Source organism: Macrobrachium nipponense, chromosome 7 (assembly GCF_015104395.2).
Source record: "Macrobrachium nipponense isolate FS-2020 chromosome 7, ASM1510439v2, whole genome shotgun sequence".
NCBI classification, from domain to species: domain Eukaryota; kingdom Metazoa; phylum Arthropoda; class Malacostraca; order Decapoda; family Palaemonidae; genus Macrobrachium; species Macrobrachium nipponense.
In genome coordinates, this window is record NC_061109.1 from 54,995,492 (window position 1) to 55,015,090 (window position 19,599).

The window sequence follows — 19,599 nt, forward strand, 5'->3', positions numbered from 1 at the left end:
TTTTATAAGGTTTTCATGTATAAGTCAACGTTCTTAAAAGTTTCTTCATTCCTCTTTCCTGTAAATATTAGTGGGGCAGCACCAACACTTTCTAGGTACATGAGCACAAGAAGATTCTCTTCAAAAAGCGGAACTAATCTTCTTGATGTTCTCCAGGCATTGGCTTTTCTTTTATTTTACTATTTGAAATGGAATTATGTTACCGTTCCTCATTACTAGTTATACATTTTAGTCAAGAACAATTTGAAATCACCCAAGATTAGATTTTATAAGTCAATATGTAATGTACATATCTCATTTAGATCATATATTTAGGCTTATTGGGGCTTAATATAAAAAAAAAACCTTCATAGTGGTTTACAAGAATAGGACAGCCCATGCTACACCTATATTTCTCACTGAAAACTTAACCACGAAAAACATTGTTGGAAACACATAGCTCCGTTGATTTTCAGAATATTTTAGTAACCTAGGAAATAATGGTGGGAAAAATGTGTCGATTTGTTGATAAAACATCGTCATGGAAATTTTAAATCTCACTTAATGAGCTAATGTACATGAGGATTCAATGGTTTTAGAACGTGAAGATTAATACTCATTTTTAAACTTTGGGGACAAACAACTCATTTTACTCTAAGATTTAGGGGAAAACGACACGCACATAGATACTGGCATATAGTACATAATCCGAAATGAGAATATCAGAACACGGCCACTTTTAATCATTCGCAAGGAAACAAAGAGTAATGTCATAAGAGGTGACACTCAGAACAAAGACCAGAATGAAACTCCCAAACTTAATAAACCCAGGAGTTAAAGGGAATCAAGTTCCTCAATGGACGAGTGATTTTCGCGCTCGGCTGCCAATCCGGTGGTCCGTAGTTCGAATCCCGGCTCGGCCAACGCGGAATCAGAGGAATTTATTTCTGGTGATAGAAATTCATTTCTCGATATAGTGTGGTTCGGATCCCACAATAAGCTGCTGTAGGTCCCGTTGCTAGGTGACCAATTGGTTCCTAGCCACGTAAAAAAATATTTAATCAGCTCAGTGGTCTGGTAAAACTAAGATATACTTAAAACTTTAAAGGGAATCAAGAGCCGAACAAACCTTCAAAGTATAACTGTTTATTGAGTTACCAGATTGCTGCCTTCTTTCACTATCGCCGTTTTTGATGGCTAAAATTTCTCAATGTTAGAAGAGATATGTGATTCAGGAGATGCAAATGGTCTTATAGATCGTGATACATGTACTGACAGATGGGAGATTTGTTTAGACGATAAATGTTAAAATATGACACTTTCTCATTAATAAGAAGTCCTTAATAGAAAGTTCAGTTCTGCCGTGACACAAAGCAGCTTTGAAGGCTGTGAAAGCCAGAGCAGAGATATTTTTCAAGTACGCTTACCAGTAGTATGTCCTTAACTTATCCTGAATTGTAAGAGAACGTGCAAAATCAAACTAAGGTTTTCATGTGAAGTCTGTGTTATAAAGGAGATAATACTTATCTCCACGCTCCCAAACGGCACCTCAGTGATACTGGTTGTCAAAAAACTAGGGTTGTGGGACTATAAACAATAACCCCTATAAGAAGTGTACAAGGATAAAAAAAACTTGCAAGTCATCATAAAAGGTCGTCCAGTGCCAGATGGTGAGTAACAGAAGACTGCTAGTTGTAGTGAAAGAACCTATAAAATTACTGAATACAGAAATGAGCAAAGCAGCGATTACGAAAACTGAATGCTTCCCTGGATCTCTCGTAGTGTTTAATGATGTTTCACATCGATAACATCTATATGCGACCTATCTACTACCCAGATCACGCTATGAAGATTCAGTCATCCAATGTGGTGATCACTGAAATCTCAAGTACATAGAAGCTTGTGATACAGTATGGAGCTGCAACGGACAAGCGCCCATAATTTTGCAGACGGGGCGATCATAAAAATATGGGAAAGAGAAGATGAAAGCACCCTTTTTAAGGGGTACGAAAAATGTCTCTGAATGGAATGAGGTGTAGTTCATGTTTAGAGACAAACCAGAGCTAGTTGGGGATTGTGTGAAAAAGTTGCAAAACAGTTAACAAAATTCTGAAGTGTTTGTTAAACGGAAGAAAGAGTAACTGTTAGCATAATATCACAAGGCAAACAAAACACAAATCTTATGGACAAAAATGAGTGGGGACAGAGGCCAATCATAGAATGAATGGCAAGCGTTACACAAGAGAAAATTGATGTAAGAAGAGGTCTGTTTGACAACTCCCCTAAAAGTAAATGAAGAGAGAACGGGAGAGAAAGGGTGGAAGGTGTTGAGATGGGTGTGTGATGGGGGGGGGGGGGGGGGGGGGGGGGGGGGGGGGGGGGGGGGGGGATTATTAAAGTTTAAAAGGAAGAGAAATGCAGAGATGCTACAAAAAAATATACATACATGGAAAGATAGATATGAGTTTGTTTTGAGGCTTTTTGATCACTTGGAGAAAATGATGGAAGATAAGCTGGTTAAATATCTGTGTAACACCCCATTTCGGAGAGAGCAGGTAGTGACACTGAGGGAGAAGATACAGTGCGCTGCTGATGAGATTCCTTTGGATAAAGTGAGTTCTTCCTTGATTCAGCAGTTAAAGGTTGAACATGGAAGAGAGCACTGTCTTCCATAGTAGGAGAAAAGGATTATTGGTACAAAACCTGAAGAATCCGAACTCTACTATTATTATACGTAAATGAAAATGAATATAAAAGGAATACACAAATCGGAGCAGATAAAACACTAGTGTTCATCACTGATTTACAATACACGTGTTGACGTTTGCATCGAATTCCGGTCTATGCTTTTAGTGGCTAACGCTGCGCTTTCAAGTTTATCACTAAATATTCACGAGCTGCCAGGCAGTGCAGTGGGACAATGGGAGTTGAGGTTCAATTTTTCATCCAAATACAATGAGAATGGAACGATACTATGAGCAAAGCTCATTTAAAAGCGATGCCGCAAAAGCTGGCCTCTATATAATCTATAGGCTAGTGTAAAAGCATTTTTGTGTCGGGATGAAAGCAACCTGTTCTTTTGAACCACATTTCCCAGTCGCATTATTCATAATGAGAATGGTTGAAATGAAAGAATATGACAAAATATGGAACTGTCGGAAAATTCATTTCTGGAAAACAACGTCGTAACTCAAGTCTTATTTACGCTCGCACACACACACATATATATGTATATTATATATAATATAATACCATTAATATATTAATAATATAATATAAATATAATATATTATATATATATATATATATATATATATTACAATTAAATATACCACAAATATAATATATAATATATATATAATATAGATATATAATATATATATATATATATATATAATCAGAACGATTTCCCCAATAATTTTTTATAGTTGTCTGTATCTTTCGTTCATGAATAATCCTTGAAATACAAATACTAAAAGCTGTATTATATATATATATATATATATATATATATTCTATAATAATATACATATATATATATATTTACATACTATATATATATATATATAATAATATTTATATATAATATATATATATATATATATATATATATATATATATGTAACTTGATCACGAAGTATATAAAACGTGATGCTATGTATAAATAAAGGTTTTTGCCACGGAGGAATACCTCGCTTTTCAATTTTCCTTCGTGGCAAAAATCTTTATATATATATATATATATATATATATATATATATATATATATATATATATATATATATATATATATTCATTTCAAAGACTATTTACGAACAAGCGATGCAGAGAATCTGTATAAATAATTACTGGCAAAATCATTCTGATTCCTTTCAGTAACACCTGACCACTGGGATGCCTTTTTTCTTTTGATCTGCTGGTAATCAGTATATTCACCCCAATAACAAAATCATGCTTCTCCTGATCATTGTACGGCTAAACTAGACATAATGTTATCAGAGCGTCTACCTCAGCCAGCGCCAAAGGAATTAATGTTATATTCGAACTAAGACTCTCAACTTCTCACGTGCTTGACTAAACAAAGATTCATATGCTGTATCACCTTCAACAGTCGTATTATAAGAGACCAACAAATCACTATAAAAAGACAAAGCATTCAACAAAGAGAGAGCATGTGATTCAATTGAGTCTTTAAGAGAACTAAGCATCTTACGAAGAGAGCAAAGTATCACTTAAGAGGACATAACATCCTACAAAGGAAACCACAAATCACTTAAAAGAGGACAAAGCTTACTATGAAGAGAAAACACAGAATCTCTTAGGAGGGCACAGCACTTTACAAAGAGAGTACAAAGAACCACTTAAAAGGAAAGGGCACCCTATGAAGAAGGCAACAAATCACGGGAAGGGGAAAAACCATTCTAAAGGGAACGAAAAGAATCACTTATGAGTACAAAGCATTGTGCAAACAGCGAGCAAAGAATTACTTAAGATGACAGTGCATCCAACGAAAAGAGCAATGAATCACTTCAAAAAGACAAAGCATCCTACAAACCAAGCAACGGATCACTTGAAAAGGACAAAACATTCTATGAACAGAGAACAAACCATCACTCTGGTGGTATAAGGAAAAGCATCCGATGAAGATAGCCACGAATCACCTAAAGAACATTCTACGAGATAGCAGGAAATCACTTGAAATGGACAGAGCATTCTACAATGAGAGGAATGAATCACTAAAGAGGACAAGGCATACTACGAAGAGAGAGGAAAGAATCATGTAAAAGGACAATACATTCCATAAATAGAGGGCAAAGCATCCTACGAATAGAGCAATGAATCGCTTGAAAAAACAAATCATCCCTCAAAAAGAGCAATCAGCACTTGATATGGATAAACCATTACCTTCAAGAAAGAACAAAGTTTCACTGTAGAAGACGAAGCAGCTCATGAAGTGAGTAACTAATCAGTTATAAATAATAATGCAATCTGTGAGAACAGCCGAAATATACAAGAATTCTACAAAGATAGCAAAGAGACGCTTCAGAGTACAAAGCTTCTAATTCTCGGCCATTCCATTGAGGAGTGAGAGATGTGTATTTCTGGTGATAGAAGTTCACTCTCGACGTGGTTCAGAGGTCACGTAAAGCCGTTGGTCCTGTTGCAGAATAACCACAGGTTCCATGCAGCGTAAAATCACCATACAAACAAAGAAACAAAGCATCTAATGACTAAAGCAATGAATCCTTTAAAATGGACAAATATTCTTATCAAGAGAAAGCGAACAACGAATCACTAAGAGGACGAAGCATCCTTCGGAGAGAGAGCAACGAATCACTTAAAGAGGACAATGGCATATACCGAGCGACTGCGCCTTATGATAAGAACCAGCAGAAATGGAACTGTGACAGCAACACCCAAGGGTATGCTCGTCCTATCAAGGCAATACGTATATGGAAACTAAGATAAATGTGTCTGTGGGAAGGGGAAGAAAGCAAGAAAGGTGAAAAAAGATGAATGTTTGATAATGGCCAATGAGAAATGGGGAATGTCGATAAGGGCTCATTTCAGTGTCCGGATGCTGTAAATGAAATTATGTGTTTTGGGTTCGCTCTGAAGTCGTATATGGAGGGGAGAGAACAAACGAATAATGACTGCTAAATTATCAATGACTAAACGTTAAAGTCTGGTTAAGAGAGAGAGAAAAAACAGACGTTTATGACAACGACAACGATATCTTTGATCACATTTATTTTGAAGTTGAAATCTCTGCTAATCCTAAAATAATTTCACTGGGAAGCTGGCGATTTTATCTAGTGCAGCTGAAGTTAAATCTGTAATATAATTTAACCCATGAAAATTACAGCGTTTCGTTTTAAATTGATCAAAACAAAACTAAATACGTCTTCAAAAATATTTTCTATGAACGAGGAAACTGTCTAAAAGTTACTTTTTGAAATGTAAAAAAGCTATTCTACGAAGTCAAACGGCTTCAATATTCAGTTCGATTAAAAGTCCAACCGTACTACATCCAGCGGTTCAAACATCTGTCCAAAGGATATCTATATCGCGTTCTAATACTGGCAGTTTAGGAGGAATATCAGGAAGCCATTAGCCATTAAAGAAATACCATATTTTCAGAGCACTTTTAGTATCAAGAGTTTTAGACATATCAGTAAAAAAAATTAGTTTTCTTTCATTATCAATAGAGAGATCCAATTATAAGTCAACTCATGAATCAAACTAATTTCTCTATTCATTTTTGTGTCTCACAATTTACACATTGTCTTAAGCAACATAATACATCAAATTAAAAACACAGTTAACGATTAATTGAAAACTCTGTATGCTATCAAGATATTACTAACACAAGACGGCATATGTACAAATCAAAGCCATACCATTTTATCACCAATCACCAAACGGACATCTACTTTTACAAATTAGTAATAACATATAACCGCCAGTAAAACAATATCAACGTGCACATTATGGATGTGAATAAAAAAATTGATGTATACATAAAAATGTATTTAGTAAGTACAGATAAAACTGCCTATTGCAACAGGGTCCCACGCGGTCAACACATTGTCCATCGTATCTGTCTGGCTAATCCCCTCACAAGAAGCATCTAAGCGCGCCAAAAAACGCGTATACAAGAAACACAGTATATGTCACGCATGTTTTATACATATATCATCACTCATATTAATATTATATTAAATATATCAATATTAATACATGCATTTCAGCCATTTCAGCTATGTGTATTATAACTTCATTTGTGTCTTGCACAACGATTTATGTACATCTTTTCATCCTTAAACAAACATAGTTGATTGTACTATGTTTGCCTCGTGTCAGGTAAGTTTGTAGACGCAGCTTCTTACTCATGCCTTTGATACAGTGGTGACCACAGAGATGACCAACCAAGCGATAACGTCCTCTCCACTGTCACCGTCGTCGCTGCTTCCAGATGTCTGCCCCAATTCACGCCCCACAACCCCGAAGTTTGGTTCTTCAGGTTGGAGAAAAACTTCCAATCAAAGAAAATTACCTCCTCAGCATGCAAAGCAGATGACATCCTTGAATTCTTGCTAGACTATGTTTTTAAGCAAGTCTCAGGATGGTTTGCTGAACTTCAATGCCCTGTCACCTACGAATCAAAGAAGGATCAGCTGAAGTCATCCTTTAGCAAGCCATGCGCCCTAAGAGCTAAGAAATACCTGAACAACGTGGGGATAGCCACAGGAGACAAGCAGCCATTGCATGCCTACAAGCAGTTGTGGCAGCTCATAACGCTAGTGGCAGCCATAACCAATACTTCCATCAGGACACCAACTACAACCGTAGGCCTATCCAAAAGGGAGGGGGGGGGGGGGGGGGGGGGGGGGGGAAGTTTCACTAGGGTCACACACGGACCACCATCTTACTTGGCTGGTCAATCTCCTCACAACGAGCACCTTTGCACACAAAATACACGTATACAAGAATCACAGCATACATTAAGCATGATTTGTACATGATATATTATCATTCACATTAATGTTATGTATCATTATTAACACATGCATCACAAAGTCAGCATTTCAACTATATGTATTATAACTTTACTCCTGTCTTGTACATAATATATATATATATATATATATATATATATATATATCTATATATATATATGTGTGTTGTGTGTGTGTGTGTGTGTGTGTGTGTGTATGTACCTGTTCAACGGCTGTGCAAATTCATCCAAGGCAATATGTTCTAATTTCTTTCATGCTTCTTACCTCCAAGGCTTATGCTTTGACAGAAAAGACAGAAATTACTGCTGAAATTCCATCATTCAAGGCCATTTCATAAAGTAAAATATAACTGAAAAACAAACAGCCATAATTATCTATCTCAAAACAAAAAAAAAAGAAAAAAAAAAAAGAAAAAAAAAAAAAAAATAAAAAATATATATATATATATATATATATATATATAAATATATATAGATATAAAAAATATATATATATATATAAATATAAAATATATATATATGTATATATATATATATATATATATATATATATATATATATATATGCTGGCTACATAACAACAACCCATTGGAGAAAAGTACAAGGCCATATATTAGTACTTTGTGAAAAGGGACCTTTCACAAACACTGTAATTTCTAAGGGAGTGGGCATCACACTGCAGCAGCAGCCTGTTGGGAATGTGTAAGTGTCTTCGGAGCCATCATTTAGTCTTCCAAGCTTCATGCAGATTTTTCTTGGCTAATCTTAACTATCGTTCTTCTTTTTAAAATAATTGCTTTTTACAGTACTACCATTTTATAAGCAATGTATCTTATATGCATAATTTCCTGATGATAACCACTAGCTAATAGCTGAAACGGCTGTCAACATATGAATCCATCAATAAAAATAACACGGGAAAAGTATCGTCTTAAAAACATAGATCAAGTGTCCTTTAACTTTATTAAAACAAGAAAGACCATGCCCAATAAAACATACACATGTATATACAAACACATACCGATATATATACAATTCTGCATATTTGTGGGCAAAGGTCTGCGCGCCTGCGCTCATAATTGGGTAGTTTTGTGTGTGTGTGTGTATGCAAAGCAATTAAAATTATATTATATTCGGAGTATACTAACCAAAAGATAATTTCTCTTAAATAAAAAGCCCACTAACACATTGTAAAGAATGCAAGAACTGTAAGGATCAAATCAAACTTTCAATTTTCCGAGAAAACGAACCCAAGGATAAGAAAAAATTTTATGGAAAACTTTAGTCTCCAGTTTCCTTCCCTTTCAATCCTCCAGTCCGGTAGGCATAATTTACATCAATAATCTTCCCGCTAAGCTAAAGAATTATTTAAATATCACGTGAGAGAGAGAGAGAGAGAGAGAGAGAGAGAGAGAGAGAGAGAGAGAGAGAGACTGGATTTTATGAAAAATAGCTGCCCTTCCCTGGAATGCTGGAAATAATCAAAACAAAAAACATGCAATAAGACGAGATGAAGAATTCGAAATTTATATTACTCCATGTACACGTTTTCCTAGACTACAGAGATGTATCAGGCACCCTTATGCACGTATTTACTACAGAAACAGCGAAAAAAGGTGAGGGAAAAAGAGTAAGTGTAAGAGAAAGTGATGGTCTTACCGGAGTTATGAAGTCGCCTAAAAACATAAGGAAATCTCTTAACTTCAAATACAGAAACGAAACAGAAATGAGAGAGCATCGGTACCTTACGGAGGAGAGTAAGAGTAAGTAAGTACAGGAAATATCTAAAAGGCTTAAGGCCGTGACAGGTTAAGCCTTACGGGAAATTAAATCTAAAATTAATGCAATTCTCAAGTTATAACTTAAAACAATTGTTACGATAGTCTCAAGATAGTTGGTGCGCCCACTTAAAACAATCAATATTTGAGAAGTGATCTTAAGCAATCGTGCTGTACCGTTGATCAACTATGGAATACGTTGCAAGAGCAGAGCTCATCTTAATTAAAGATGCTTTGATGTCATGGCATGGCGTGGATTACTACATAACTTCAATTCTCTTGTATTGAAGCTTCAAGTTCATTCACCTTCAGGATGATCGAGATTTATCCGAGTTCATGATAACAAATCTCTCCACAAAACCGCACATTTCACAGGCCAGGCCAGAGCTACCGCTCAAACAGCAGATGGTGAGGCTTTGCCGATTGCAATATTCTATAGATGCTTCCCCAAAGAATTGGCGGATTTAAATCAGTGGATAATGCATACGTCGCTTGATAATAAATGGCCTTGGAGTATGAAATACCTGAACATACCTGTTTATTTGATAAATATTTTCTCAAAGTGTGGGGAAACTTGTCAATGAAGAAATGTATAGCCGCCATAAATACCTTTATCTGAAGCGTTTGTGAAGATCACAAATAATTCGTTATAGTTGCACTTGAGATTTTACTATGAAAATCCTATGGCAATATACGTATAATTCCTTTTAGATATAAAATAAATACACAATTTATGTATGCATGTATGTATATAAACACGCATATACCCATACATACACACACATCAGTAAGACATGTCACTAGCAGATTTCGGTAACTTAACACACACACCTCACAAAATGTTGAATACAAGCTAAATAATAAGCATTCTTACTACACACAATACACAGTAATTATCAAGCATTGGCCAAAGATTCGTTCATCACTAATAGCCGTCGATTTCCTTGTGATATGTATGCCCTGTATAGTAGACACATTCTTAGTCTTTACATTACCTACTCTTCCCGAAAAAAATAGACAACAGTAAAAAAAATAAAATAAAAAAAACCGAATTTTAGGAAAAATCTTGACATAATGCTATAGCATACTATGAACAAATGACAAATTACCCTAACTGGCTAACACAATATTACGATATGCTCACCTTATTATACTAATCTCAATCGTTTTTTTGAAGGACAACATAATTCCTTGTTTTTCCTCTTTGTGATTTTTCTTCCGATTTCTAAGCTCATAATTTCTATGCATCAAAGCAGCCCACAGGACTTTCAGTCTTCGTGCTTATCCTCAATAAAGCTTTTTCTTTATGATGTATTAAAATAAAAAATATACAAGCAATGGAAAAAGTGTATGGTATATAAATATATGCTGGAACATCAAAGGGGAACTTTTTAATACAGAAAATCTCTTGTGTAACAGATCTATCTCGGTATTACCTTAAACGTAAATACACATAAAAGCAACAACTAACAAAGAGATGCTGAAAGAAAACAGGTACATCAATCTCCAAAAGAATATATAAAAGTATGTCCTATATTGAAGGTATGAACCAACATAATATATATGTATGTATATACACACCACACACACACATATATATATATATATTATATATAATATAATATATATTATAATATACTGTATACCATATAATTATATAAAAAAATATAAATATATATATTATATATATATATTATATATATATATATATGGTATACAGTAGCGCAGACATAAGAGGTTCAGGAGGTCACAGATACTTCACATGTAGAACAAGATTTATTATCATAAAACGTTTCGCACATCAACTTTGTGCATCTTCAGTCTGTTAAAAAAGAAATACGCATATTAAAAACTAAATACATGTTTAAACGCAATAATATATATATATATATATATATATATATATATATATATATATATATATATATATATATAAAAGTAATTCAAAGAAGAACCACTGAGGTACCTTGGTTTCCTTCCATTCTAGTTGGTTGGTATGGTACCTCAGTGGTTCTTCTCCTTTTAACGATTTATATTTTTGTTGCATTTAACACAAATACTATTGTGAATCCTTGTATTTAGTTTTTAACATTTGCATTTCTCTTTTAACGTACTGAAAATGCACAAAATTGATGTGCGAAAAGTTTTATGATAATAAATCTTGGCCTCTACACACACACACACACACACACACACACACACATATATATATATATATATATATATATATATATATATATATATATATATATATATATATATATATATATGTGTGTGTGTGTGTGTGTGTGTGTGTGTATGTGTGTGTGTATGTGTGTGTTTGTATATTGGCATCACTACATCCACAAGGGTATCAAACAGCCAGGGAAACACAGCACACCATTGCCTCAGAGCTACTTTCCCAAAACCAAGCCGTTTCAAGCATACTATCAGAAGATAATCTGCTCTCACAAGAACTCCATGAATTTCCAACCTCGCAAACAACGCCACTTCTCTTTTCAGCTACCTTTCTATCTAAATAACTTAGCTGAGCCATCTACTCATAATCCTAACTCAACCCATTACAGGGTTAAAGACTATCTTTGCAAAAACACCTAAAATGAAGAAAGGGAGCAAACAAGCTAACATTGCGAATTGGAGAAAGTAGGTTCAGTTTGCTTTTCCTTTGCCCGGCCTTAAATACTACTCTGGCTCGTGCGGTGGTTATAACAAATAACAGGAATGTTCCAGGGTGAGCTACATTTAAAAATTCAGACTAACGCAAGAAAAAATACGTTTAAAAAATTTAAAAATAATACGATATATGAAGTGATATAAAAATCCTGAAAACATAACCTGGAAAGCCTGACTTTTGAAACATAAGAACACGAAATAAAATCAAATACAAAAAATAAACGTTGGATTTATAAAAATGTATATTTCAAAAACGGTCAAGAAGTCTCACTGCAACTTGACAAACACGGAAATAGAACTCGGCACAAAAAAAAAGTCTAGCTGGAAATTTTAATACTTCTGAAAAAAAGAAAAAGAAGTCACGAAAATGTGAAGCTGCACTTCCCTTAAACCACAAGAAATATGACCACGTATCATACATTAAAATCCGTACTAAAGGGAAACTGAAAAATATATATAATTCGAGATAACGGAGAAAACAAAAAATTGCGGAATTGAGTTGTGTGAAAAATAAAGTTCCGTGGGGAAAAGCATACAAATATATTTACCGAAAGAAATAGACTTACTACGCTGTTGAAGGACTAGATACAGACAAAGAAATCGATGCGGGATAAAAAAAAAATAACAAAAAGCATAAACAAGCATTAATAACATCGACAATGTTAAAAATGATATTACTGAATAGTGAAAAATGCTAATAAACGTAGGGAAAAATGGCCACACGGAGAGGAAAAGGCTTTGTTTCGTTTGGCTAGAATTATAGTTTCGAAAGTGAATGAAAAGAAAATGGTAAAAAATATCATCCATGAAATTAACCGCTTGGAAGGTGCAATCTCCGAGAAGCCTCAATTTGAAAAAAGCACTCTCCTCGGAGGAGGGGAAACCGAATAACCTACCTTCCAGGGAGTGGAAGTCCGGGCAGGAAAAAACTGACGGCGGGAGCATCAGAGGCTCGAGATCTGTAAGTCATCAGGGCTCCTATCCTCTTTAGGGGTCATGAAATATTCTTAACAATGAAACGGCTCAGCCAATAAAACTGCCCGACAAGAGGCTAGATCAGAGGAGGATTGCGCTGATTACCACAAAGGAAAATGAAGGGCACTGAAGAGTAAATAGTCACATCTATAGTCCAATAGAAAGGGCCACTAATCATATTTCTTATAAGTCTACATCTATAGTCCAATAGAAAGGGCCAATAATCATATTTCTTATTAGTCTTAAGGTGCTACTACAACAACATAGAGGTCTCCAGAATTCGCGGACAAGTCTTAACAGTTTTGTGAAACCCTTGAAAAACATTTTGCAAAAAAGAAAAAAAAAATCACCAACGGAAAAACTAAGAGAAAGGTATATACTAAAAAATAAAATAAAACGTTGCATACCCGTGACGAGAGAATGACACAAAAGCAATCAGTGTGCAAACAACGAATGGGCAAAATGAAAAAGAACCATTTTAATTCAAAATGCGAAAAAAGCATATCTGATGTAACAGAAACTGCTGACGTTTGATAGATCAAGAAGATTGTGAATAAAACAAATAAGAGGAAATCGAACGCACTCACAAACCGCCACCAAGAAGATAAAAATGATAAAACAATAAATAAGCAAAGCCAGGGACGAAATTGGAAAAGGGTTGAGGGAGAAAGATTTTTGTGGGAGCCGAAGGTTGCGCACACCAACATATGGGTTGCGAGAGCTTCACCTGGTCAGTAGGTTTCACAGGGACGTGCTGAAGGGTTGGTTGCCGGCGCACAGATGTTGCGTCGTCTCTCTCTCTCTCTCTCTCTCTCTCTCTCTCTCTCTCTCTCAGTTACCGTTTTCAAGGGGAACTAACCATTCTTGACATCCTAACTGAAGCTGGAGTTGTGAAAAAAAAAAAACTATTCTTTCGAAAAAAGACGAAATCCGATTCACTTGTCCAAAGAAAATATGCGTCTGCACCTTAGCCTCGATTATGATTATGGACGGATACGCTATTGAGCATCAGTTTCAAAAATGTTAAATCTCCATAAGAATTACCACAGCCACAAAACCATTAATGTTTCCTGTTAAGCATGAATTTACAGATTTTCTTCACCCCTCTTGATAAAAAAAATAATTATGCCTTTTAAAGCTGATATAGGTATGTAAAAATATTTTCACTGATATTTATGGACGGTTTACATCGTGTTAATTCCATATTCTACGTTGACCTGAGAGCACTGAACTTTTTCTAATAATACTAATGACATATTGATAATTGAGATTCATTTACGTTTACGGTAATGCCTGAAGAGATTGGTAAAGGCCTAAGCCTTCAAGGCCCGCAATCGTAAAATACAAAAATGAAATCGCAAAATTTCTAAGACACTTTCCACAGTCAGTGGCAAAAAGCTACGGTTACGTGAATCTCCATTCTGGCAGTTTCCTCAAACAAAAGCTACTACAATAAAGTGATAACAGTAAATTAACTAAAATAAAATGCTTTCACTGCTGTAAAGTTTCGAATGGACCTCAATAGTAGTGTGCATATTCTCCCCACATAATGAAATTGTTTCAGTCACTTTATCGTAACGAGAATACAATAATGAATCTATCCAAAAATCGTTATTTAAGTATAAAATGTAACTGAGAGGTAAAACAACAATTCTTGAAGATGCAATGAATTGGGAGACGAAATCTGATCGCGAATGAAGATTATTCATAAAATACATTAACGAATAAAATCAACAAGTTTGTGAGTTTACACAAAACAACAGATTTAGTTTATAAAGTTGCAAGCGATCGCAATCGCTTACATTTTAATCTAATTATTATTATTTACCTTACAGAAAACTCTGTCACTATGACGGATAAACAACTACATGAAACACTACGCTGGTCCTGGAACGTGCCCCTCGCCCCCCTAAAAATCCAATAATCATTAATCAAACTTCTGCAACCTTGAGACTTTGATAGTTCTTGGAACCTTTTGTTGCAAAGTATTTATTAAGAAAGGATACTGGACAACTTCAATTGCTTTGCATTGAACGAACTTGATTGATTCCTTTCATGAATCTGGTGTTGCAACAACTATGGTCATCGATACGAAATTATTTTTTCAGCAATACGAAATAAGGAATAAAATAAGAAAAAGGAATACAAAACTGATAAATCTGAAGCAAACATTCCCTTGACTCACACTCTCTTAATTAGTGTTGTATTTTCACGATATTATCATAAATTTAGAAATTTCTTAAAATTGGCAATGGATCGCATCGGTTGTATAAAACCATTTTCTTCAAGACATCTGAAAATGGTAATTAATTTATGTACAGCATCCTCCCCAAGAATCTTGGAGAGGATAATAATCCTCTTCATCTTGGCACCGGGAGATAAAAGCGTTTTCTTGAGTCATCAAGCTTTAGGGTTATTCCTCACAAGCAGCCTTGTCGCATTTTTCATGCTAATTGTTATGATAATGGTAATTTGTTCGGACTACATTAAACAACTGCTAACAATCATTTAAACGATTTACTGAACGATTTGCAGCACATAAGATGAAGCAACGCACGACGCCATCCTCATGGGCTCCGGGGTTTGATGCCATACAGAATAAACCTCAAGTGAGTTAGCGTTGTCGCAAGAGTTCGCAAAGTCATCAGCTTCGTTGCTTCATGGGATCTACTGACTATACCAAATTTTCTGAGCTGGCATTGAGAGCTACCCGACTATTCCAGTACCAAGGTTATTATTCTCCTTAAATTTTTCAGCTATAAAAGCAGAAGAAACAGTATGACTGAAGAAAAACAAAGAACTCAACATGTAAAGCACTTTGCTATCTAATGGAAATCTGGGAGTCTTTCATCTAATCATTAAGTTCAAACAATTAAATTCTGGAAGGAAGAATGAATCTTGCGGATTCCTAATTATCTTTCGCGCATTACCCAGGCTCTCCTAAAAGCAAAACTAGAAAAGAAAAATGAGAACAATCACTAAACGAACATGACCAACTTCCATCTCCACAGAACTCGAACTATCTTCGGAAAACAATTGTTCATTTCCTTTGATTTTTGTTTTTGATATTTAAAAAGAAATGTTTAAAGCTGCTTATCCGTGCATGCTATTGTTTTTGATGCCATCGCAAAACCCTTCTAAAAGTTAAAAAAGGTTGATCAAGAAAAAACGAGCAGTGCTTATGATTTATAAAATTATGAGAAGGCAACAACGCCTCTTAAAAAACACCTTCATCACATGACCGCTCAAATGAGATGACCTTAGCCCCCTGGAGGAGAGCTTTCCCAAACAAGCACATTTGAAGAGCAATTCGTCTCGTTTTCGGCATTACTCCTCGTTCCCTACTTCTCTATTAATTCCGTAGTCTTCCCACCCCCCCTCCCCAACCAGCCCACTTGAAGTCTCTTCCGGCAGCCCCCACCCATCCTAACAGACAGCCTATCCCCCAAATATACTACCTTTCCCCCTTCCCCATCGGCTGGCAATCCCAAAATAGACGAAGGCAAAGGGACACACTCGGTGGATCAATAGAATTCGGGTATTATTAACGAGGAGTTCAAAGTTTCAGTACCCTGACAGTCCTGACTAACCGGCAAATGGGGAGACTGAGATGACTAAGGGATATCGAAGGAAGGGGTTCGACGGACAGAGAGAGAGAGAGAGAGAGAGAGAGAGGGTTCTTGACGGGATAATCCCTGAGTTATGGGGACAAGGCACTTGTGGTCAGCGAGTAATGGCTAGTCAACGTATAGGTTCATCAGTCCTGATGTGTTTCCGGAAAGTGGATTTTAGTTTTCCCCCAGTTTACCTTCTATTCTTGCAGCTAATACACATTAAAAACAAATGCTCTTTTCTCTACCTCTATCGTTGAGCAGAGTTGAATGTAGTAAAACTAGGCTAAAGGCCAAACACTAGGACCAATGAGGTCTTTCAGCACTAAAGTGTAAATTGACAGTAAAAGGTTTGAAAGGTGTAACATGAGGGAAAACCTCTCAGTTGCACTACGAATCAAGTATTAGGAGAGGGTGGAAAGTATTAAGAAGAAAGAATATGAAAGGAGGTACAGTAAAAGGAACGAAATTGGTTGCAGCTAGGGGCCGAAACAATCACTACATGAAACACGTTAAATTATTCCTTCCCTCAAACATTCCGTTGTTTTTATAGTAACGCACCGGAAAAAATTGAGTATAAAGTGGTTAAAGCGAAATAAAACATTTTTCATGTACGTGAATGATCAAATGTAACAAAGACAGCATATTCAATGTAACTAAACACACTGAAATAAAAATTGTTTTAATATCATTTCAAGGCCAATCTGTTTTGCATAATTATTGCGTCTTGGGAAATTTTCAAGAAAAGAGTGAGAGCGCAGGGTTATTTAAGTAATGCCGTCACGTTAACTTTTGTAAAACCCCAACTAAATCAAAGTATAATTAACAATTATTCGCGTATGACAACAGAGTCATACCTAATAATGTCAAGAAAGAACGGTGTTGCCCTTTCATGTCGGAAAAATGTTGCAAGTTGTAAATCTCAAGCGGTGGATTCTGATTGCATACAGCAAGAATAGCAAATAAGTTTTGTTTTAGTAGCTACCTCCATGAGTTAGGCTCAATAGTCCACTAAGATTATATCTATTGGTCAAATAACATTCAAAAGACGCAGTAAGCCTCAAGGTTGTCTACTCTAAATGCGTTACTTAATACAATCGCCTTCAATCCTGGACGAAATTATTGGAGTTCTTATTTAGCTATCAAAATAATATATGAATTCAAATGTTTAAAATCAAAGTCATCACCACACTTGAGATTCTTCTCGACATCAGATTTTCTCCCTCTCGTGAACGAAAGAATGACACTTTTTTTTCTGAGCCAGTCTTCTAAAAACTACCGACAGATGAATGAGCAAGTTAATTTATATACCAAAGTTCCTCGGAAGGTACATAAACAAGTCTTTTGTAAAACGATTCGCTCTTAACATGGTCGCGAAGTACAATGCCAATAATTATCCTGATTCTTTATTATCACCTGTCTCTCTGTAATTTCCCAAACACTACGTAACAAAAGATACTTTGAATACGAGATTTTAATAAAGTAAATAGGGTAATTAATCCACATATTCAACAAAAACCAAAACATGAAATATATTTTCCTCCAAATCAGTGGCCACCTATGGTGCTGAAGCACACAACTCAGAAGTTTCAGGGGATGGTGGAGGGGAGAGATTGGACAGGTTATGATAGCCAAACCAGTTTGTGACGTGCCTTGCTTTGATTATTATGTAAACAATTACGCAAATCATACAATCTAATGAAAACCCTGTACTCTTTAAAACACGTTTTACCGGCTGTCCGTCGACACTGTCAAATGATTTATGCACCATTTACTATATACGATATGTACTTTATGCAAAAATGAAAATATATTTAATTTTGCTGCTGGTATATTTCTTCTACAGTTAAGCCATAAAGTTTACCAGATATGGCAACATTACTACATTATGATCATGCTGCATTGACAGCCAATTTTCTCAGCAGTCTTTAAGATAGGCAAATGATCTTTGCTGCATTTGCCAAGGACAATGTGTCTTATGTATAGAACTAAAAATATTTATTCTGTCTGCTGTAGTTTTACAATTGAGCAATAAAGCTGACCAATTCGCCAGCGTTATATGTATTTCTTACCACCCTAAATTTAGTTTTACTTTCTAGAGGCAGAACTAATTATTGTCATTCCTTACTCGTGGGTCAAACTGACAGGTAGTAAAATTTGACAACAGTATGCTAAAATAATTGTCATCTCCGACACTGTCATCCCATATAAGCTTCATTCACAAGCATAACATTAACATTAATAATAGCCTAGGTTCAACAGACTGATTCCTAACAGCCAACATTCAATAGTCTATACATTCATTTTAATCTATTTTAAAATTTACTATATCTGATACTATTTATCGGGATACAATTAATATTGTATGTTGCAGGGCTGTGTAAATCTTGCTGTTGCCAGTACTGATGTATATGCCGGCTTGCCCATTCTGGTTACCTCTTATTAGTCCAAGACCAAATCTACTTTGGTAGCCATACTGTTACCTCTTAACATATTCTGGACTTCAAAGTCTGTTGCAGAAACTTAAGCTCATGCTTATCAGTAGGTTTGAAAATGTTCTTTGGCAGAAAACTGTTGCTGCAATATGCGTGATCCATAGTTTGGCTCTTATCCCTTCTGCAGTTTCTTTCCCAAGTAAAGTAGCGGTCTCACTCTTCGTTCTTGTCAGGATGTCTTAGACACGAAATTTACAAAAATCAGTCCTGAATCTCACATGTCACGTATTATTAACAGTCATACAGACATTTTTAAGGAATATCTGAACATATGAGACTACTCATAGATCTTATAAGAGAACGTATTTATTTGATTGGGGTATAAAAGTAATTACAATCAGCATTAATTCATATTCATACAGTTGTGATTCAGGGAAGAGTGCACTGTATGTACTTTACAGAACTAGATCAAATCAAAGCATGTGAACCATGACATAAAAGCTATTTGTACAGCTTCAAGTGCAATTATAGTAGATCTAGCTAATAACTCCACGGCGGGTATTTCTTTGGAATTTGCAGTTTCCTATAGTATTAAGGCTGCTTATTAACAATTTACTGTTAGTTTTAGA

The 19,599-nt window shown here is 35.4% G+C and overlaps 1 protein-coding gene across 1 annotated transcript in view; it reads left to right on the plus strand.

Annotated features, from left to right (window-relative positions):
* The window catches only part of LOC135217748 (potassium voltage-gated channel subfamily KQT member 1-like), a 335,873-nt gene that overhangs the window by 52,113 nt on the left and 264,161 nt on the right, over nt 1-19,599 (plus strand).